The sequence below is a fragment of the Pinus tabuliformis genome, chromosome X, assembly GCF_031772625.1.
Source record: "Pinus tabuliformis cultivar Carrire ecotype Pingquan chromosome X, CPIR1, whole genome shotgun sequence".
Taxonomy (NCBI): Eukaryota; Viridiplantae; Streptophyta; class Pinopsida; order Pinales; family Pinaceae; genus Pinus; species Pinus tabuliformis.
Window position 1 is genome coordinate 1,494,437,022 of NC_142308.1, and position 24,705 is coordinate 1,494,461,726.

General features: G+C 36.4%; 1 long non-coding RNA gene across 1 annotated transcript; it reads left to right on the forward strand.

Annotated features, from left to right (window-relative positions):
- Positions 1-15,941: 15,941 nt before the first annotated feature.
- On the forward strand, positions 15,942-18,799 carry LOC149145683 (uncharacterized). Its single transcript, XR_016264813.1, has 3 exons — positions 15,942-16,660; positions 17,340-17,412; positions 17,646-18,799. It is a non-coding gene; the product is annotated as an uncharacterized LOC149145683 (long non-coding RNA).
- Positions 18,800-24,705: the final 5,906 nt, after the last annotated feature.

The following is a 24,705-nucleotide window of genomic DNA, read 5'->3' on the forward strand; positions in this document are numbered from 1 at the left end:
TCCCTAAAACTATCTCTCTTCTACATACTTTCCTAGACCCTTTTCCCCTCACCACTGCCTCATAAGCTATCAAAGATCATTGCATATTGATTATAAGAGTGCATTTAAGTGGTTTTCTAACTATATTTTTGTGTTTGCTATTTGACTTAGATTTTGTTCATCAGCTGCGGAATGCAGCCACTTTCCACAGCTGACTCGTGATTCTACAACTGTTTTTATTGATCTATAGGTTACAGGTGTTGGCAAGTAAAATGAGGCACGTGGGCAGTTCAGGAATGATCTGGACATGGACCAGGTCCTATCTGTTCAGCCAAATTCGTAAAGGAAAGCCTTGGTCAAATGACGGTCAAATAAGGAGTCCTACAACAAACAGGTCTCTGTTTTCAGCACGTGAAAGGTCTGAGACCGTTCCTAGATCCATGGATCCCTTTTGACAGCTGTAGACCGTCTCCACGATGCAAATCCAACATCCACCTTTTGTAGATTGAATGATCATGGCAACCAAGACGCTAAGCTCACGGGTTTTGTCTTTTTACGTGTCCTCTGCTGAAGGTTTCTCACATAAAAAAACAGTTATGTAATTTCCTCATGTTATTTGACGTTATCTCTGGAGCCATGGATTAACCCCAAAAAGCTACTTGGTGAGCTATCGGATTATAAGTGAAGTCAATTTTGTTTTTTCTGTGAGAAACCTTCAGCAGAGGACACGTAAAAAGATAGAACCCGTGAGCTTTGCGTCTTGGTTGCCATGATCATTCAATCTACAAAAGGTGGATGTTGGATTTGGGTCGTGGAGATGGTCTACAGCTAACAAAAGGGATCCACGGATCTAGGAACGGTCTCGGACCTTTCACGTGCTGAAAACGGAGACCTGTTTGTTGTAGGACTCCTTATTTGACCGTCGTTTGACCAAGGATTTCCTTTATGAATTTGGCTGAAAAGATAGGACCTGGTCCATGTCCAGATCATTCCTGAACTACCCACGTGCGTCGTTTTATTTGCCGACACCTGTAACCTATAGATCAATAAAAACAACTGCGGAATCACGAGTTAGCTGCGGAAAGTGGCTGCATTCCGTAGCTGATGAACAAAATCTAAGTCAAATAGAAAACACAAAAATATAGTTAGAAAACCACTTAAATGCACTCTTATAATCAATATGCAATGATCTTTGATAGCTTATGAGGCACTGGTGAGGGGAAAAAGGTCTAGGAAAGTATGTAGAAGAGAGGTAGTTTTAGGGCTCAACATACCCCCACTGTGAAGGTGTTGCATGTCCTCATGCAACCAAAACTGTGACCATCCTCCCTTCAGTTCATTTGTTCTGAGACCTCTGCTAATACATCCGGCGCTCTTTTCTTCTTCCTTGGTACCACTGTCATCCTAAGCTTCCTCATTAGGCACCTGTATTTGAGGTTGATAAGAGCTCTGCTCAACCTCCTACTCTTTTTCTTCAATTTCCTATTTTTCTTCTGCCACAGCCCAAGATGCAACATGGTGTTGTCGTGGATAATTTTATCCAACCTGCTCTGTTCTTTCAATGTTTCATTTTCTCTTTTGATGTGTCTATTCAGGACTTCCAGTTCAAAAACTTCTTGTTTTAGTGATTAGATTAAAACTTCCTGGGCTGTATTAGGATGAGTAGATGAAGTGCCTTGATTTGTTGCAGTCTTCTCCAACGATTCAATAAAATCATACATTTCTTGCTGGGTTGGATATATTTCAAGTGTAGCCTTTCTTGGACTGACCCCAAAATCTGGCTGAGAAAAAGGAGAATGTTGTGGGCTATGGCCAGGAGGGATTGCTGGAGACTGTTCTGGTGTTTCCCCTTTTAATTCTATGAAGTGGGCCCCTTTAGTTTATACTTTCTTTAGTTTACCTTTAACTCTGGAGCTCCTCCTTAGATTCTGTGAGCTGGTGTCTCCTTTCTCTACACTCTGTTTTTCTTTCCCTTTTCCCTTTGTTGTAGCTGATTGTTCCTAGGTGGGTCCTAAAAGAAGTTTCTAATCAAGAATTGTTCCCAAGTGTCCTTTCTTCCCTTCAATTGTTTTTTAGTCAGAATTTTAACAAGGCCATGATGGTAAAGGTAAGGCTCTACGTCATCTAGATTCTTTTGTACAGTTGTGGACATCTTTTTCAGGCTACTCAACAGGAAATAAGGCAAATTGATGGTTTGATTTTCCAGAAAATTCATTAGTAACCTGATGTGGTACATGTACATGGACCCAAACCGTCCTTCACATGTAATAAACTTCTGAATTATCAATAATAAACTAGTCCACTTTTCCTCTAGAGCAGAGACAGGGATTCCACGTTTGAAAATGGTTATATCCATACCTGGGTTACGCAAAATAATCCTCCAAGCCCTCTCATCAAAGTATTTGTTTTTGAACCACCGTTCCCCCTCCTGTGGGAGCTCCGTTGTTGCTGCAATGGATGTCTCTGTGACTGAAAATTTAAGATCTCCAACCTCAACTTCCACGCCGTTAAAATACCTTGCAAATGTCTTCGTGACTTCTTTATTGTGACCTCTGAATTTCTGGATAAATTTCAGCCACCGTGCCTTCCTTAATATGCTTTTTAACTGTGGATAACCCTCCATGAATTTAGGCCCATCTAGCTCTGTTCTTACCAGAAGGCCCATTCCTTCCTCCTGCCTTAAAAATACCTTTGTGGCTGATGGACTGTAAATGTTGGATTGACGGAGGTGGAACGGTTGTGTGAGCAGAAGATGGAGAAGGATTGTGGAGCCAACCAGTAGTTGTAAAACAAAAGAACACAGAACATGCAGTGAAAATGAGTTCACGGAGCGGAGGCTTGTATAAACATGCCATTACTAACAAACGCAACTTCAATGGGAGAGTATGGAAACAGAGTGAGTCTGGCAGAGCTTTGAATTAAAAGGCTGCGGAGTGGATGTTAGCACGTTCATAAAATCACTGTGGATTTGTGCGGTAGAGAAGAGTTGTGGTCAAATAGATTATGTCTTCATAATTACCCGATTCAACAGGTGGAATGCAGACGTACAATTAAGTACAAGTTAGATTCGGAGGCGTATCATGAGGCCGTTAGAAATTGATGCAGAGTTCGTGGTGGAATTATGCAAAGGCCATGGAAGAGTTATGAAAGCTATCAATGCGAATCATTACGCATAATGGAGCCTATGGTTTCACAACTATATAGATTATGTGCTTTAAAATGCTATTTGAAATAAATTTTGCTCATACCTTAGAATCTTACCACTTCGGTACACTGATCTTTGATTGGCTGCTTCTTGTTGGTGCTTTAGGTGCTAACATCTTCAAAAAAAAAAAATTTCCCATACCTGCATTTGGTTTTTATCATTATTTGGCTAACATCTGACTGTCAGTGCTGAGTAATAGAGTATTAGCTGCAAAATCAACAATCAGCTGCGGAATCAGTATTCAGCTGTGGAAACTGACACAGTGAACATATGACTGAATGGATATGGATGGAAATGAATGATGATTGAATGAATGATATATGAAAATTGGACATGAAAGGACTTTTATTGGCGAAATGTGATGATGAAATGGAATGAAATGAAGTGAAGTGAAATGACATGAAATGGAACAACTATGAATGAAATGAGAGGGAATTTTTTTTTGGAAAATATAGGGCGTCAGAAGTTTCTGATTTTCGCCCTGTATTTTTTGTATAAGACTGCCAATCAGTGATTGGTTTTCAAGCTTATACAATTTTATTTTATTTTTTGTTTTTTTTAAGAAACAATGAAAAGAACAAAGACTAGGCTGGTGGAGAAGAAGGATTCTTCTTCACCAGCCTTATTGCAGAATTATCTTGAAATATTTTGACAAATTCCTCCTTTGAGAGTGGCTTATGATAGATCTTTAATCTATGACCATTCACAATGAGAGGAGTTTGATACTCATCAATGGTTTTGATTCTTACTGCTCCATTACTAAAGACTTTGTCAATCTCGTATGGCCCAAGCCAATGATTCTGAAATTTATCTTTGAAATATATGAACTTGGAATCAAATAGCAATGCCTAATCTCCTTCTTGAAACTTTTTCTCCTTGATGTATTTGTCATGCCACATAGCTCTTTGATATTGAACTAGATCAGTTCTTAAGATTGCTTCTTGTCTGATCTCATCTAGTTCATTCAATTGCTCCATTCTATGCTTTTGAGCTTCTGGTAGATCCATTCCCAATTGAACTGCCATCTTGAAGGTTCTAACTTGGAACTTAATGGGGAGCAGAAATTCTTTCCCATAAACAAGTTCATAGGAAGAATGTCATGTTGTGTTCCTCCATGTAGTTCTATAGGCCCATAAGGCTTCAGGAAGCCTTTCTGTCCAATCTCTTCCGTGTAGATGAACAGTCTTGGTAATGATGCCTTCAATAACTTTGTTTGTTGACTCTACTTGACCATTTGCTTGCGGATGGTAAGGAGTAGATTTTCTATGCTTGACCTTGTACTCTTCCATCAGCTTCTCCACCAATTTGGATGTGAATTGACCTCCCTGATTTGTCACAATTTCCCTTGGAACACCAAAGCGAGTAAAAAATCCTCATAAAGAAAACTAACAACTAAGTGCTCAGTAGCAGAAAATAATGCTTTGGCTTCTACCCATTTAGTGACATAATCAGTACATACCAATATATACTTTCTCTGTTTAGATGGTGGATTAATAAGTCCAATAAAGTCTAAAGCCCATTTTTCAAAGGGTTTGATGAGTACCTGTGGTTGTAATGGCATCTCATTTGAGAGGGTAGGTTTCCCTACTCTTTGGCAGCTATCACATCTTTTGACATATTTTTTTGCATCTTTGAAGAGGGACAACCAATAATATCCTAAAGAAAGGATTTTATAGGTTGTCCTTTTGTTAGCAAAGTGTTCGCCGCATGGTTCATCATGAGATGCTTTGAGAATATCAGGCATTTCATCTTCCCTAACACATCTTCTGATCACAAGATCTAGCCCTGTTTTAAGCAATTCGTTAGAAATCCATGAATATTTTGAACTCTCCTGAATAATCTTTCTTATTTCACTAGAAAATAAATGTGGAGGTAGTTTCCCTGTAACCAAATAGTTAGCTATATCTGCATACCAAGGAGTCGTAGCAGTTACTGCAAATAAATATTCATCAAGAAACTTGTCCTCTACAGTAGAATCTTCTTCAGTATTCTAAATCCTAGACAAGAAATCAGCTACTGTGTTTTGTTTCCTTGGTCTATCTAACACAGTAATATTGAATTCCTGTAAAATTAGGAGCCACCTTGTAACTCTGTCATTAGTAATGGGTTTGTTCATTAGATATCTAATTGCAGAATGATTAGTATGAATAAAAGTTTCATAGCCTGTTATATAATTTCTAAACTTATTGATTGCATGAACAACAACTAAGAACTCTTTTTCAGTCACAGTATAATTCAACTCGGTGGCAGTTAAATTTTTACTGGTATAGTAAATGGCATAAGGAACTAAATCTTTTTGTCCCAACACAACCCCTAGAGCTATATCTGAAGCATGTGTAGAAATATGGAAAGGAATTTTCCAATTTGGTCCTCTCAAGATAGCCGCTTCAGATATTCTTGTTTTCAAAGTTTCAAATGCTGACTGGCAATCAGGACTCCATTTGAATTCACAGTCTTTTGTAAGTTGTTTAAAGAGTGGAGATGCTATTTTGGTGAAGTTTTCTATAAATCTTCTATAATATCCATTAAATCTCAGAAAACTTCTAACATCTTTTTGATAATTTGGAATAGGTAACTTGGAGATGACTTCAACTTTTGATCTATCAACTTTAATCCCATCCCCTGAAATATGATGTCCTAAAACAATACCTTCAGTAAACATCATAAAGCATTTTTCATGGCTTAATGAAAGGTTTGTTTCTTTACATCTTATAAGGAATTTTTCCAAATTTTCTAATGCCTCTTCAAATGAATTACCATAAACTATAAAATCATCCATATATACCTCTACACAATCATGAATTAGATCAGAAAAAATTCCTAGTACTGCTCTTTGGAATGTTGCAGGTGCATTAAATAATCCAAAAGGAAGCACTCGATAAGCAAAAGTTCCCCATGGACAAGTAAATGTGGTCTTATCCTGATCCCCAGGTGCTACCTGAATTTGATTATAACCACTAAAACCATCCAAAAATGAAAAGTACTTTTTGCCTGCTAATGTATCTAATACTTGATTGATAAAGGGCAAAGGAAAGTGATCCTTCAAAGTTGCTTTATTCAATTCCCTGTAATCAATGCACACTCTCCATTTACCATTCTTTTTGGGTACTATAACCAAAGGAGAAACTCGTCGGCTATCTGAAATTAGGTAAATGAAGTTTACATTGAGTAGTTTTTGGAGTTCTTCTTTCACAATCTCCCTAAGATTTGGATTCATCCTTCTTTGAGGTTGTCTGATTGGTCTACTGTTTTCCTCGATATAGATATGATGGATGCAAGTCTTAGGGTCAATACCTTTCATATCAGTATACTCCCATGCAAATGCAGCAGAGTGTTTTTGCAAGATTTTGGTTAGCTCTTCCTGTTGTGACTTTTCCAAATTTTTGTTGATATTCAGTGTTTTACCTGGAAAAATTTCAATGGTAGAACTACCAAACTCTTCCATAGAGTAAAGAGACATTTGCCTTGATGATAAATATTCAATATCAAAATCTAACTGAAATTGTGTGTGGTCATATTCTGAAGATGTTTCAAAATTTTCTAATGTGTTCAAAATTTGACTATCTTCACTAATTTCAGAAATAGTAAAGACAGGTTGTATAATATCTTCATCATTGACCCATTCATTGTCTCCTACTTCTGTAATTGCTTTTGCTGGAGGATACAAATTGAATTTCTTTGTCGAACTACCATCAGAAATGTACATATCACCAGATCTACAACTAATGAAAGCATCAGCTATGGCTAGCCAAGGTCTTCCTAAGATTAGTGGGTGTCCTCCTAGATTACTCTTGGGAGTCAAAATCATGAAGTCTATTGGATATTCCCAAGAATCTAAGGAGACTGAAATATCTACTAATACACCATCTGGTTTGGTTATTGATCTATCTGCAAGTTGCAGTAAGGTGGGTGTAAAAAGAAGATTAGGAAGTTTAAGCTATTCCATAGTCTATCTACTCATAATGTTTATAGCAGCCCCTATGTCAATCAAAGTATTTGGAATTTCTATCCCATTTATGTGTGTCTTGACAATTGGACTACCTGGATCCACATATTTTTGGATGATAATTTTTCTCATCATGATATCTGCAATTTTTCCTACAGGGTGGATTCTTTTTGTATCTCTTGGTTTCCTACCTAGTCTTTTGAAACTCAACTCCTTGATTGTTTTTGCTAGAATATGGATCTCTTTAATGGCTTGTAGCAAGGGAATCTTAATACAGGCATTCTTTAATTCATCTAGAAAATCATAGTCAGACAATAAGATTTGTTTTTCCACCCCTTTGTAAATTTGTAATCTTTCAGGGAAAGGAGGTGTGGATGAAGATGCAGGTTGCTCAACTATAGGAGTTGTGGGGGTTGACTCTTTTTCTTTTTCTTTTTGAATGATTGGGTTTTGAGGAGATGCTTCCTCAGAACCTTTATTGACTCTAAGAGAATCCTCCTCAGAGGCATCTTGCTCTTGAACATCTATAGAAGGTTTTTCTAAAACTCTACTAGATCTGAGTTGAACATCATTAAAAGGAATAATCATATAGGTAGGAAATTGTTGTCCTTATACCATGTAAGCATTCTGAGGATTTTTGTTGTTGGGATTTGGTAATGGCTGGGCTGGTAGTTGATTTGTCTTTTGTTGAAATGGAAGCAAGAGTTGAGAATTTTGATTTTTTTGAGAGGGTTGTTGTTGTGGAAATGGCAATGAAAGTTGTGGGTTCTAATTTGGAAGTTGTGGATTTTGTTGTTGATTTTGAAAAGATGGAGGATATTGATAAAATTGAGCAAATCTCCCATAAGGATTTTGCATCCCTTGTGCCCATGATTGGTATGGATTTTGAGGTTGGGGTCAAGGTTGTTGCCAAGAATTCCAATTTGGCGGGAGCTGAAGATGCATAGGATTGATAAATCCTTGATTTTATTGCCCTTGTCAAGGTCTTCTTGAAACAAAACAAAGGGATTCTACTGAATTTGGATCTTCCTGAAAGACAGCTTTGAGCCCAGGAATTGAAGGATAATCCTTGGTCTCATGACTTTTTGAGAAAATGATACATGTTTCTACAAATTTTGCATCCAAGGGACATTCCCTTAGAGCATGTTTCTTTCTACATTTTGGGCAAAAGATGGCCAAGGCATCAGCTTCTGGTTTCTGCTTGTTTTGAATTTTAAGGGTGTCTAGTTGTTCACTAAGGTTCGCTAGAATATCAGTTTTGAACTCATCAAGCATATTGCCAATCTCTGCCCTACTTACTGATCCAGTTGCAAATTTGTTTGCTCTAATAAGAGAAGGATCTCTAGGCCCTTTTCTAGTTTTAGATTTTCCCCTTGAGAGATGAACACATAGTTCTGCTATGTCATGAAGTGGAAGTTGAGAAATGTCTCCCTTCCCCATCTTGTTTAAAATATCTATCCATTCATCTCTAATGGCTTTCAATAGAAGGGCTTTCAAGGTTTCCTCGTCTAAATTACTCATTTTCGCTCTCTTTAAGTTGTATTGAAATCTTTCAAGTAAATCCTCCAAGTTCTCATCTTCTTTTTGCATCATTTTGAATACCTCATCCTTATGATTGGCGGGCATACAATAATCCAGGTATCTATCCAAAAATGTTTGTTTCATATCATTCCAAGTCCTAATAAATTGAGTGACTAATCTCATGAACCATTTCAAAGCGGCTCCTTTCAATGTTGAAGGAAACAGTTTGAGTTTTTGAGAGTCTTCCATATAGTCATCGGTTCGGCAAAAGACTTCAAACTCAAATAGAAATGTTTTAGGATCCTCACTTCGCAACCCATAAAAGTTTGGGAGGACAGATGGTGAAATATTTTTCATGGTTGTGTGGGTTTCCTCATCAGCTATAGGGAATCCAAATGAGTCATCTCCTTCCCTATTTCCCCCAATATTACCTCTACCTCCTCCATTGTTACCTCCATTATTTCCTCTTCCTCTACCTCTACCCCCTCCTCCAAATCCATCTACTACTTCTTCTGTCATGATAGTTTCCTCGGTGTCTTCTGGTTCTTCTATTAATGGCTGACGAGAGAGAGTTTCTCCCTTTCCTTCTTCTTCAGGTGATTCTACTTCTTTGATTACAATATGTTCCCCTGTAGAAGTGAAGAAAGGTTCTTCTCCTAGATCAGATTTAATAGATAATCTGGGAGAGTCTTCTAATTCAACTGCTGCCCCTTGAATTCCAGGAATCGTAAGGCTGGGAGCATGAGTCTGGGATGGAGGTGTATCTTGTCTATGCCTTGAAGTAGCTGGAGTTGTGAAAGTTGAACTTTTGGCCCTAGCTATGAACCTTCCCCTAGAATCTCTTGCTCTATGCATGTCATTTTTTTATTTTTTATTTTTTTTAGTCAGGCTAATAATTCTCTTTCTGATCTTCCAGATCACACTAGGTGCAAAAAGAGAGCATACTCAAGAAATTATTGAACTAATGACTTTCTTTTCTGTTCCTCCAGATCACACTATGTGCAAGAGGAGAGCATACTTCAAGAAGTTATCAATTTTCCCTCTTCTTCTTCTTCTTCTTCTTTTTTTCCTTCTCTTTTTTTTTTTTTATGTAAGAGATCGGCTACCTAGTTACACTTCCCTGGCAACGGCGCCAAAAATGTTTAGTCAATTTAGTATGTCCTAAATTGCTACATTAATTATCAATCCGGGAGTTGTAAATTGATGAAGTGTGGTGCACTATATCTGCAAGACAACCTCTTTCTTACTTTTTTTTTTATTGTTTTCAATTTTATTTTGTTTTGGGGTTTTGTCTTTGTTTGTTTCCTAATGCAAATGGAAATCCTATTCCTAAGTTTTAAGAATTCTTTAGAAGGCAAGTATGGATATAGATTTAAGACAAGGTTTTATGTCCCTTATGATAACTTCCAGAGCTTAACACTTCAAAGGATCTCAAAACATACTAGTGATAAAATTAGTGCTTGAACAGGAATATAAATGTGCAGCTATTCAAATCAAACAAATGATGAAACATTGATCATGAAATCACTCTCTGTTGCTCATCTAAATACATAAATAAAAGTTAAACTATTGCACTCAAACAAACCAAAAATTGCAAACTAATGAAAGTAAGATCAATTGACTTCACTTATAATCTGATAGCTCGCCAAGTAGCTTTTCGGGGTTAAGCCATGGCTCTGGAGATAACGTCAAATGACATGAAGAATTTGATATCTAAGCTAGCTAACAACAACAAATAAATAAGACTAAAATCAAAGCATAACTGAAATTGAAAAGCTAAAAAAACAAAGCCAACAGAGAAACCAATCTCATGTCCCTATCTGATGCAAAAAAAATTATATGAAAACGCTCGAGCATAACCTAATTTGAAACACACTGATCAGTGTTAGCAAAAATATATAATGCTGGAAAATCATGTACATGGATGAAACATTAACACCATAAATGAATTATGAAATATATACAGGTGAACAAGCTATGAAATATTTACAATGGAAATAAGAAAACGATACATGAAGACTTTACAGAAATAAAGAAACAAAACCTCAGCCAGCAGGGGCCCTCTGCACGGCCTTGGTTAATACGTTGTCAATCCAAAATTACGCTCACACAGTCATAAGAAACAGAGTCTTTATATTGCAAAACAGAGGAAGTATCCTCTCGTTACAACAGCAGGACTAATGCTACGACAACAGTATATAAACTAACAGCAAGACTATATCAAGACTAGCTACATGCGTTTGCAAACGCGTTATTTATAGAGGAAATTACATAACTATTTTTCTGTGAGAAACCTTCAGCAGAGGACACGTAAAAGATAGAACCCATGAGCTTAGCGTCTTGGTTGCCATGATCATTCAATCTACAAAAGGTGGATGTTGGATTTGCGTCGTGGAGACGGTCTACAACTGTCAAAAGGGATCCACGGATCTAGGAACGGTCTCGGACCTTTCACGTGCTGAAAACAGAGACCTGTTTGTTGTAGGACTCCTTATTTGACCATCGTTTGACCAAGGCTTTCCTTTACGAATTTGGCTGAACAGATAGGACCTGGTCCATGTCCAGATCATTCCTGAACTGCCCACGTGCCTCGTTTTACTTGCCGACACCTGTAACCTATAGATCAATAAAAACAGCTGCGGAATCACGAGTTAGTTGCGGAAAGTGGCTGCATTCCGCAGCTGATGAACAAAATCTAAGTCAAATAGCAAACACAAAAATATAGTTAGAAAACCACTTAAATGCACTCTTATAATCAATATGCAATGATCTTTGATAGCTTATGAGGCACTGGTGAGGGGAAAAAGGTCTAGGAAAGTATGTAGAAGAGAGGTAGTTTTAGGGCTCAACATTTATCATTTCTATTTTTAGCATTTCTTGTTGCTATTTTCAACAAGAGTGACAAGGGAGAGATGGGGAGAGAATGAGGGAGAGAGGAGATGAGGAAAGAGAGAGAAGAGGAGAGGAGAGAGATAGGGAGAGAAGGGGAAGAGAGAGAGAGGGAGACACAGTGATGAAGGGGAGAGATGCATGAAGACTTTCAAGACTTCGATTGATGGAGAAAATTAAAAGGTATGAGTAAATGGTTGTGTTTTCTCTTAGTGAAAGCTTATTTGATCATGTTAGAAGGAATATTAACATGGATAGAAAACCAATGGAAAATAGACAGAGAGAGAGAAGCTAGTGCATTGCAGGGTTGTGAAGTGAAGAGAAGCGAAGCTGAAACAGAGAACTCAACCGAAGAAGTTAAGTCAAGGAAATCTTTGAAAGATCAAAGTCTTATCATAGAAGAGAAGGAGACATTGTTGTCTTATTTGGATAAACTGAGTGCTGGAGAAAATTGTGAAAGACAAGGGGATGTTATGCAAACTTATGATGAAATTGTCAAGCAAAGTCAAGGAGCTGCAGTCCCAGGAGTTTTCTTTGATGAAAAGGAAATCAGAGATGTTGAGGAAGAATTTCTCAATAACTTAGTGAACTATCTAAATAGTTCAAAGGAGCATGAAGGTCTAGTCAATGAGAGTTCAGATGAAGAGCCTTGTATTTTTGAAACTGACATGATGTGTATATTTTCAGGTTTGACAGGTGATGAACAACAATTGGACAATGTGCTTATGCATGTTGATGAAGAAGTGAAACTGTTTGAGGAAATAGTTGAAATAGAAGGATATTTTGAGCATGTATTTAATACTTTTGAGAATGATGGTATTGACAAAGAAATTGTCATGATTAAGGAAACTAAAGACAAACGAATGGAAATTTGTGATGATAATTCGAATGAAGTATCTTCAGTAAAAACTCCAGACAGTGTGGAAAATGTGAAGGAGTGTATGATGATTTTGACAAATACAGAAGTTCAGGAATTCTGTGATTTTAAAGTGGATTATTTTTGTGAATCTGTAAACCATGAAGAAGCTTTCGAAAACCAAAATTTTGTTTCTGTTGTAGGTGAAGATCAAACAACATTAATTAGTTGTACAAAAGATGAAAGGATACTTCACAATGATATATCTCAGGATAATTTAATTCTTGAATTGTTGAATGACATTTTTGTGTCAAGACAGGGAATATTTTGTAATGAACAGGAAAGTGCTCAAATGAAGTTTATTGACAATTTTATAAATTTTGCAGAGGATCAATATAAGGACTTGATGGCAGAGTTATCTGTGGTGACAGAAATCCATAGTAACTTTAAATCTGATAATTATGGCAGAAATTCGGTTTTATAGGAAAGAGGAGTCATATGCAAATGATATGCTTATTGGAGATGAGGGAAGATTCAAATTACTGGAAAAGTTATTAAATGAACCTGATAAGATAAAGGGGGAGATTATTTATAATGATAATGAAAGGAAAGTTGTAGAGTACAAGCAACAATTCGTAAATGAAAGAGGTGAAGAAGAATTGGACAGAAATTTCATAATTTCTATGGCAAGGGAGAATGTACAACAGACAAATGTTAGTGGAGTTCAGAAAGAAAAAATTGTAAAGAGGAAGTTGAGAAACTGTGGAAGATGAAGTCAGTTAAGAAGAGAGACAACAAGGAAGAGAAATTAACAAAAAAAAATTGTATCAACAATGAAAGTGGACAACAACAACATAAGATTTGGAATCTTGGAAGAACAGAAGTGACAGACGCAGAAGAAATGAATCAACAACATGATGGAAGTAATGACCAGTTACAAAGTAAAGATTGGGATACTGGATGATCGACAGAAGAAACACATGACCATGAGGTCATGAAAACTTTCAACTTTGGGAGTCTAATGCAGGAGCATTTAGACATAGTCAGCAATGTGATGGTATGATCACATTTTGTGGCTAACAAAGGGTTGGAAGACAAGAGATTAGTTAATTTTATTAATTTAAATGTATGAGTGTTTTATTTGTTGTCAAAATCTAAGAAGAAAAGGGTATAAGTGGCTGATTGATCCTCCCTGTGTGGAGATCAGGCCTAGCAGTTAGATTATCTGGTTTGAATAGGATATGAGGGATGTGAAAGCTTAAATTAGCATTTGTTTGAGAAAAGAGTGGAGTGAAGAGATTCTTTAGGGAAGAATGAGAGATTTCTGGATGTGAACTAAATGGGTTCATGAATCCACATTTTGTATAAATTGTAATCTTTTGGAATGAGTGAGAGGTTAGATTCAGATGGAAAGATAGGATGGATGAGCGAGGGAAGAACTGAAATAGTCGAGTGCGTCTGTTTCTTCTGTAAATAATTATCAATACAAATACAGTGTGGATTGTGTATTTCTTGTGTAATTCAGTATTGAGTGTGTTAGAATAGGTAGAGTGTGTTACACAGAGGTTAGATAGTGAAGAGAGAACAGATCAGAGCACGAGATGTTCTGTACATTATGTAAATACTATTATGAACAAAAGGAGTTTGTGTACAAAGCTTGTTTTTGCGTGATCTTTTGTTATGTGATTGGTTTCATAGATCGTAGGCTGAAACCTCTGTAATTACAGTGAACAATTAAGAGCCTGGATACGTTTTAAGAAACCGAAATATATAGTTTAGAGACTGACTAACTTGGCAGAAGTGCTAAGTCTTGGCGGAACCTGTTAAATTCGTGAAGAACCCCAAATTAAGTTAGGACCGTCCGTAGGCTGACAGATCCGACGGTGATCAACAACTGTGGGGGTAGAAGAGTACGGATTTTCTTGATCGTGGCTAAAGTCCTGCACTCGCTCCTAGCCGTCGATCTCATATTCAACTCTTAGGTCACAGTCAACTGCAGGGGTTAAGCCGTTTTTAAACCATGTGCTAGTTGAAGTCCCGCAAACCAAAGATTTGATGGCCTCTTATATCCAACAGATATCAGGTCATAAAGTGATCGAAGTTTAATTTCAAAATTGGACCCGAACATTTATAGATCAATGATTTATATTCCTTATCGGCTCCGTAAGGGCGGTTAAACATTGCGCAAGTAGCTCGTCCAATATCGCTGATGACTGTTGGATCAAGTGTGCCTTGATCAAACGGTGGAGGATCAACGATTAGTTTTGTTGATCAGGTGTATCATCAACTGTCGGATTGAAAGGGTAAGATCAATGGCGAAAAATTAATCCGATCATATTTGTGGAAAAGTCGGATCCAATATGTTATCAACGCGGGTTAAATCCATTTGAGTTCCGGCTGTATGCATTTGAAGTGGGACCGGGTTTGTTGACAAGTGATGTCTTTGTTTTTCGTTGATCGGGTGTATAGTCAGGTTTTCTATTGTTTTGGGTTCCAATAATTTGATGGAGATTTATTAAGGTTAAGTGAATAGGTGTTTAATTAATTTTAATTCCGAATGTATTAAAGGGTGTAACCTTGCTTCACTTTGGAGGTTATGTGGGTATAACTCATAGGTTCACATGGGATATTTTTAGGATGTCAGTTTACTGGGATCAGAGAAGGAGAGAGGGAGGGAGATAGTGACAAAGTTAGAGGGAAGAGAGAGAGAGTAATGTGGGGGAGAGACAAAGGGAGGTGTGATAGAATGACGTAGAGAGGAAGGAAGAGATAGAAGACTCGAGAGAGAGAAGGAGCAAGAGATGGAGTTAGAGGGGAAGAGAGAGGGAGGGAAGAAGAAAAACATACAAGGAGAAATGTGGGGAGAGAGAGAGAGAGAGAGAGATAGATATGGAGAAAGAGTGTGCATGTTTAGGGGGTGAGATAGAGAGAAAGAATAAGAAAGAGACACATAGATACAAATATAGATATTATATAGTATTATATAACCAACCTAGATCCATCTTAACCCCATATCTATCAAATGCCAGGAGGGATCAAATCTCTCGAGGTGCAAACCTTTCCTCAAGTTTTGCACTCAAAAAAGAGGTTTCCATCTTGAGAAATTTGATCTTTTTCGATGCTTGATAAATTCAAGATTAAAATAGACCTAAGCCAATTATAACTATTTCTATTACTATATTAAAATTTAATTAGAAAAGAATAATCTACTCTTAAACAATATTCACATCAATATATCAATCCATTCTTTTTATTAGCTATTTTTCAAAATATTTATCACCACAAATTCTTCTCTTATACTACCACTTTGAGCTACATAGTATCCAACCCCACTTTGAGCTACATAGTATCCAACCCCAAATACATCAATCCAATAGACTTATTATATTTAAATCTTCTCTTATACTACCACTTTGAGCTACATAGTATCCAACCGCAAATACACCAATCCATTCTTTTTCTGGGCTATTTTTCAGAATATTTATCACCACAAAATCAATAGACATATTATATTTAAATCTTCTCTTATACTACCACTTTGAGCTGCATAGTATCCAACCCCAAACCCTAATTAGGGTTTACGAAGAAATGTACAATCAAAATCCTAATTAGGGTTTACGAAGAAATGTACAATCAAAACCCTAATTAGGGTTTGCAATTTCACATTTATATTCAAGAAGATCGCATCTGTCGAGGCGGATGGAGTGGAAGGGAAGGCGTTTTTATAGTGAAGGCTACAATGGTTTATTTACCGGGGCTCAGTTAACCATGGTGACCCCGTCTAGAAGAGCACCGACGCTTTGACCCGTCCAGAAGAGCACCTACGCTTTGGTTTGGATGAATTGTGAGTATTTCTGGACAAGCCAGAATCACAGAAGGGAAAAGCTTGAGTTATGTGGGGAATGGCTTCTGTCCATGTGGGTATTTTCTGTGCCCCATTGTTCAAATTCAAAACGGTTTGAGAGTGAGTTTGTCCTTCTGAAACCCTAACCAGGATGAGCACTTTACCTACGATTTCAGAGGGTGATATTATCTTTTGATTTGATCTTCTTCTATATTGTTGGATGCCGCTGGTTGATCTGGAGTCAGAAGATGAAGCGAATGTGTGATTGTCGTCGGGACCTCGGTGGTTCAAGATCACTTATGCTGTTCATAGCCCCCGGGGTCCAGACAACAATAATACCTCGCCTTTGGTTGCACAGAATTGGGAATCGTATGTCTCATCGAGTAGAAGCAGCTATTGCAAATGCCTCTGTCCAATTGGGTATTTTCTCTACTTTAACACCCTGAATCAATATAATGTCCAGATAGGCTAGCGTGGGTCCATATTATGTCAGATTTATTGAGTATTAAGAGCTTGGAGGTGTAGAAAATGTTTCGATTTGCCTTTTTTAGAATTTCACTTTATTTTGATATGTTCTGCTTGATCCTGCTCACATGCAAGGTGAAGAATTCAATAGGTGTTTATATGAAATAGCATGGATCTATATTGTCTCAGTTCTATTGAAAACTGTGTCCATCTGCTTTGTTTGTTTATTTGTTTTTTTTTTATTAGTTTGTTGGTTTTTTATCATTTTGTTTTATTTTGATATGTTTTGCTTCATCCTGCTCAAACAGGTTAAATTATTAAATTGGTGTTTGTATGAAATAGTGTGGACCCACATTGTCTCAGGTCTATTGAGAAATATGTCGATCTGGTTTTTTATTTATTTGGAATTTTGATTTATTTTGATCGGTTTTGTTTTATCCTAATTACACTGATGAGGGTGAAGAATTTAGTGTCCAGATGAAATAACATAGTTCCATATTATTGAAGATCTATTGAGCTGCAAGCCCTCCAGCATCAAAACTATTTCAAAATCCAAACCTCCTTTATTTTTCATATATATTTTTTGAATTTTGTTATATTTTGATCGGTTTTGCTTAATCCTGCTTATATGCAGGGCGAATAATTATATTGATACCCAGATGAAATTGCATAGATCCATATTATCACAGATCTATTGAGCTGCTCTGGTATAAAACTGTTTCAAACCCTAACTCTCTGTTTTCACTCTCTGCACTTTGCCTGATTTAATTTAAAGGTCTTTATTAATCCTAGATTTAGCAATATTGGAATATCTATCTTTACATTCACTATTTTTACTTTGCTTCATTTATATATATTTTTTTTTCAATCTTTGAGCTGTCTTACTTTTAAGTTAAATGATCCCTTATGGAGTACAGGTTTGACTTGGTGTACTGGGCAGGTTTGGAGGAAACAAGCTTAGTAGCTCCTGTCAGCTATTGTTGTCTCCTGATATTTTTTTATTTTTAAAAGCATAATTACTCATGGAGAAATAGATTTGTGGGGATGTAAAACCCAGCTCTCAGCTGGCACATGAAATATGATTGATGTTTGACTTTATCAGTTACAATGAGTCTATGCGTCCATGAAACCCTGTGCCCAATTTTAATGAAACCCATGTGACCATCATGGCATGCATAAGATTTATGCATGTTACATGGGAAAGCATCGCCGCACTTGCTATATGTATGCCCCCTGCACTGTCCGCTGCATGCCCCTCTATTTTGTTGGGCATGATATACATTTTGATGCAGGGGAGGATGGATATAGAGATCTTAGGGGAGAAATTGAGGATTTTATAGACTATATTGGGCATGATATACATTTTGATGCAGGGGAGGATGGATATAGAGATCTTAGGGGAAAACTTGAGGATTTTATAGACTATATTAAATTTATATGGGTCCATGGATTTATTAAAAGTATTAAAAGTGAGAGGATCAAATTTCATTATATATTTTTTTTTTTTAAAATGTAAAACTTGGAAACAGAGATACACTTTAATTTTTTTTTTTTTTAATGTTCGATAAATTAGTGATTTATATAAGAAGTTGTTTGTGTGATTTTTTGGACTTTTTGGTGCTGGAATTCTGTTGAAAAATTTGAGGTGAAATCTTGATTTGTGTTATTTAAACTCATTTGTTAACTGGGTATTTAGATTCAGTACACTAAAGTACACTAAAAAAACCCTTATGACACTTTAATTGTGTGTATTAACCATCAATCTTGATTGCTGCCGGATTTTAGAGAAATTTGACCGGAAAAACCCACTTGAAAACTACCAAAAAGTCGCACTAAAGACAACTCCCTATAGATTTATATAAAGGAGTTTGTGACTTTTATTGAAATCAAAAGCTTGATGGTTAATGCACACAATCAAAGTGTCATAGGTTTTTTTAATGTGCTGAATCCAAATATGCAGTTAAAAAAAGAGTTTAAATAACACAAATCAAGATTTCACCTCAAATTTTTCTACCAGATTCTGGCACTCAAATTTTTCTATCAGATTTTGGCACCTGAAAGTTCAAAGAGCCGCACTAAAACAACTCCAATCTAGTGTTTTTTTGTCCATTTGTAACTTTTAATTCTTTAAATTGTTTAATATTGAAATATTGAAATATATTACTAAGATCAACATTAACTTTCTCAATTGTTTAATATTGAAATATTGAAATATATTACTAAGATCAACATTAACTTTCTCTAGAGTTCATATTGAAATATATTAATTAATATCTACATCAAATAATTTATTTAAATATTTATAAAGGAAATATAAGTTTTGTTTTATTTTAAATTTTAATTATTTTATTTCTATAAAATTATATTATTTAATATAGAAAATATTTTATTTACAATTCCAAAAGTGGAAATAAAATATTTTTGCCACATTTTTTCATATTAGACTGTATTAACAATGAATCAAAATGTACATTTTTTTCATATTGGATTGTAAGATTAACAATGAAGCAAATGAGTGCAATGAGAATGAAGTTATTAATGTTTTATAATGCTTTTAATTAAAAATAACCAAATATGTATAATTTGTTAAAATTGAAACTGTGCAATGAGAATGAAGTTATTAATGTTTTATAATGCTTTTAACCAAATATGTATAATTTGTTAAAATTGAAGCCAAACTACTGCTTCCAAGTCCAAGACAACACTTCACCGTCGTCAGCTGCCACCCAGAAAGGTGTCTATGTCCACGACCGATGTTGTCTGCAGCTGAATCTACCATGTACCTGAATTTACCTCACTGCCCACATGAGTTTCACATGTAGCTAATTCTTATCAGCTCTGTGCCTCACTGCCCACATGAGTTTCACATGTAGCTAATTCTTATGAGCTCTGTGCTCATCTATAAATTTGTATTTGTCTGAGCATTACAATGCAAGCCAAAGCAAGACCTTCCATGAATCTACCATGTCGCTGAATCTACCACACCGCCCACATGAATTTCACATGTAGCTAATTCTGATCAGCACTGTGCTCATCTATAAATTTGTATTTGTCTTGAGCATTATAATGCAAGCCAAGGCAAAACCTTCCCTGATATATAAAATCTGTTATTTCCTAAGTCACCTGACACGGGGATTCGGGACACGTAGGATTCGGGATTCGTGGTGTCGGAGTTGGGACACGCTGACCCCCCGGAACAGGACACCTTAGGACACGCTATATATTATTTTATTAAAAAAAATATATATATATATATATATATATATAATATATTTAAAATATATATATATATATATATATATATATTAAAAATTAGATATTATCATATTTCTTACACAAATTTTAATTAATGATACAAATTTATTGATTTCAAACATAGATCTTCATCTATAGCTATTAGCATGCATAGTACATACAAAATTCAAATAAATGTCAGTGGTACTGGTCACATAAATGATAAATCTATTAAAAATTTAAATCATGATTCATAATTCATAACTGAAAGACAACTTACAACTACAAGATAGTAAGATAAACACACTGACAACTGTAGTTTTCTCATTAAGTCATCAAATCAAAATGTGTTACATAGGTAGTGTTGGTGCAATGCCAATGGCAAATAGAAATAGAAAATATAAAACAACTACAGGTATATAAGCCTCAAGGCATCAATGTCAGAATCAGCATCACTGTCCCCATCATCATGGTCCCCACTGCTCTCCTCTACATCCTCGTCCTCCCACCATAGTCGCCTTTGCCTCTGCTGCTATGGAAGCTGACCCCTCTAAGTCATCAAATCTAACAGGGTCTAGCACTGGATCATTGAGATCCATGTTGGCCAATGCCAACTCAACAATGGTGTCCAGACCCATATCATCAGGAACAGTGTTACTTGGGAGCGGGAGCGAAAGCGGGGAGCGAGAGCGAAAACGGGAGCGGGAGCGACATATTCAGAAGCTCTTGGTTTGGTGCTCTTGATTAAATACAAGTTCCATACCCTAATACATGAAAAAATTCAATGGAAACATTGCAATCCCCCAATCCTAAAATCCTGAAAAACTGATAAGTTTGCTGGATTTTGAATGAAATCTAAAATTCTACTTTCTCCATATGAAATCCAATGAGGCCGGAACCACTCTCAAACATCCTGAGTCATTTCATGGTAATGTTAAAAATTTAAGTAAAAGGATGAAAATGAAGATTAAGGATAATGTCACTTTTACTTTAAGAATTTAACATTACCATGAATAGCATATCAATACTAGGGCCTAGATTTGATTATGAAGCTGCCAAAATGCTCTACTTGCTGTAACATCACAAATCACTTACCAAATGAAAATATTAATGAGCAAACGCGCCCTTTTCATACCCGCGCTGAGCTTAGCGAGTCCTAGAAACCGGACACGTGTCCTAAAATCGCGACACGCCCCTGAAAATCGCGACACGCCCTCGGACACGACGTGTCTGAAACGGACACGACGTGTCTGAAACGGACACGACGTGTCCTGTGATTTGGACACGAATCCGGACCGAATCGTGTCGGATTCGGGATTCGCAGGGGGTTTAGGACGAATCCGGTTTCCTAGGTTATTTCTAAAATCTGTTATTTCTTTTGTTGTGTCTGTGATTAGTTTTATTGCCTACTGTGCTGTTCTGATATCAATAACTGATATCAGAACCAAGTTACGAAGTGTGCTTATCTATCCATGGCAGCAACGCTTCACGACTGTTATTTGAGGGCATTGTGCATGGTTGTCCTGCTGTGAATCCCTTTGAAGGGAGATCTGCCAGACGGATTTGCAGTGGAGAGCGAGCCGGCTGTTGTGTTTTTTTGGTGCAGCTGTGGGACCTGCGGAGGGTCGAACTGGGAGCGTAATTGTGTGGCGCCTACCGTGCCTGCTGTGTGTGAGAGTCAGGCTTATTTTTGTGCACGTGGAACTTTCAAAGTCCATGTTGAGCTTCCTTTCAAAGGGGAAGGAGGAAAACAAGTTATCGAAGATTGTGGTGGAGAATGAGAACGTAGCTGCCATGGTCAAGAAGTGGTACATGGGCGAATCCTCAGCTGTCTCCGATACCACCGTTACAACTCTGGGAAATGGCATGGCCGCCTTGCTCAAATAGTAACAAAGGAGAATGGTCAGTAATTCAGGTCAAATGTGGTTTTGACAAGTATAGTTGTGAAATAATTGACGAGACAACGGTGTACAATTCGAACTTTATGACTTTCATCCCTTTGTTTTAGAATTTGTGATCAGCGCTCTTCAACGTTTTATATAAGTGAAACGTGGTATATGTTTTATTAAGTGGTGGATATTTTATAAGTATCATGAAAAAATAAGAAAGTTTCAAAGAGTTTGGATTTTGAAGGGAAAAAAAAGCAAGGAGTCAACATATAAATCATTTTTAAAAAGGAAATTAATTTTGACGTTTAATTTTAATTAAAGTTTTATTTTATAAGTAGAGTTTTATTGTTTGGATGTCAATTTTATTAAGAATGGAGATAGTTGCATTAATTGACATGGAAAAGTTGTTTTATGGAAATCATAGATTGAGAATACACTGATTTTAAAGGACCAATATTTGCTAATTGAGGGTACAACGATGACAGATGAAAAGTGGAATAAGCTAGATAGAAAGATTATTGTAACAATTTGCAAATATCTAGCAAAGAATGTGTATTTCAATGTGTCTTGAGAAAAGACAACAAAAAAAATATGGAAGAAGCTCCATGATTTATAGAAGAACACGATATCAAACAAAGTGTTATTGATGAAGAAGTTTTAAAATTTCAAAATAAAGGAGGATGCTTCAATTGCTGAGCACTTGAATGAATTCAATATTATTACTACTAGTGAACTTGTTTCGAATAAAATCATATTAGATGATGAAATTAGAGCCATTTTGTCAATGTGATCTATGCTAGACAATTGAAAAAATTTAATTGCAGCGATGAGTACTTCAACACTTGTAGGAACCCTGAAGTTTGATGATATTGGTTGCAATTTAATGAATGATGAGTTGTGACACAAGTCAATTGTAGAAAACTAAGGAGGATAAGTTCTAGCTTTAGTTGATTGTGTTAGGAGAATTGATTGTGGCCGACAAGGGCGATCAAGATCGAGAGGCTGATCGAAATCAAGGAGCGGCAGGATCATTTGCTTTCGTTGTTGCAAATTTGGGCACTTGAAGAAAGAATGTTGAGTTTGAAAGAAAGGACAAAAAGATTAGAGACTGACCAGTGCAAATCACAACTCATCCAACACAAATGAATTTGAGACTACAGGATCATCTGCTTTGATTGTGGCAAACCTGGGCACATGAATAAAGAATGTTGTCTGGAAGAAAGGACAAAAGGATCAGAGATCGACGAGTACAAATCACAAGTCATCCAACACAAATGAAGGTGAGACTATTGTTGTAGTCACAAATGGTGATGTGTTATTTACTGGTTTAGTAGAAGATGCATGTTTATATACATCTAGCAATGGCTTTGATTGGATCCTTGAGTTTGGGGCATCTCACAATGTAACCCCATGTAAAGATAGTTTTGTTGCATATAATCTTGGTGATTATGGTAGAGTGCATTTGGGGAATAATCACTTTTGCAGTATTGTTGGAGTGGGAGATGTCCGGATCAAGATGAAGGATGACCAAGATATATTGTTGAAACATGTTAGACATGTACCAGAAATGTGCATGAGTTTGATCTCTATGGGACCGCTGGATGATGAAGGCTATTCCAAAAGCTTTGGAAAAGGAGGTTCGAAAATTAGCAAAGGAGCATTGGTCATGGCCAAAGGACCAAAGACATGAACATTATATATATTGAATGCAATGATAGGAAAATCAGAGTTAGTTGTTGTCACAAAAGAAGGAATTTTGGCAGATATGTGGCATAAGTGTTTGGGTCACATGAGCGAGAAGGGCTTAAAAATCCTTGTTGGTAAAAATTTATTGCTAGGTTTGAAATCTAATATTCTTGATCTTTGTGAGCATTGTATATGTGGTAGACAAAGAAGAGTTTCATTCCTTAAAGGTGACCATGACAAAAAGAAAAATGTGTTAGAATTGATACACTATGTGTTTGGGCCTATTAACATAAAGTCATTAGGAAGAGCATCATGTTTTATAATGTTTATGGATGATGCATCTAGGAAGGTTTGGGCCCTACCATATGAAAAATAAAACTGAAGTGTTTGAAATATTTCAAAAAGTCCATGTTGTTGTTGAAAGAGAGACTAACAAATTGTTCAAGTGTTTGAGAACAGATAATGGTAGAGAATATTGCTCAAATGCATTTAAAGAATATTTGCAACATATTTGCCATAAAACATGAGAAGATGGTGCCTAGTACTCCCTAACAAAATGGTGTTACAGAAAAGATGAATCACACCATTATGGAAAAGGTGAGAAGTATGTTGTCCAATTTTGGTTTAGAGAAGCATTTTTGAGCAAAAGATGTAAGGACAACTTACTACCTTATAAGTTGATCTCCAACTACAACCTTGGATGGGGGTATCCTTGAAGAAGTTTGCACTGATAAGATGTTGAATTATCACTTGAAAATCTTTGGATGTGAAACATTTATACATATTCCCAAAGAAACTAGAACTAAGCTAGATGATAAATCTATGAAATGCATTTTTTTGGATATCCGAATGAAGAATTTGGTTATCATCTATGGGAACCAGTCAAACATAAAATTATTAGAAGCAGAGATGTTATATTTAATGAGATAGAAATGTTTAATAGGACTGTAGGTGAGTTGGAGGTCAAGAAAATTATTCACGGGTTAGAAGAGCAGCATGAAGACATCCCACCAATGCAATCAAATGGACAACAAATTCAAGAGCAGGAAGGACAACAAGTGGAAAGTAATGAACATCAAGAAGAAAGAATCTTGTAGGAAACTTTACAGGGGATACAACTTGATAATCCACCACCACAGTTGGTTCGCAGATCTTCTAGGCCTTATAAGCCTTCTTCATAAAGGTATCTTC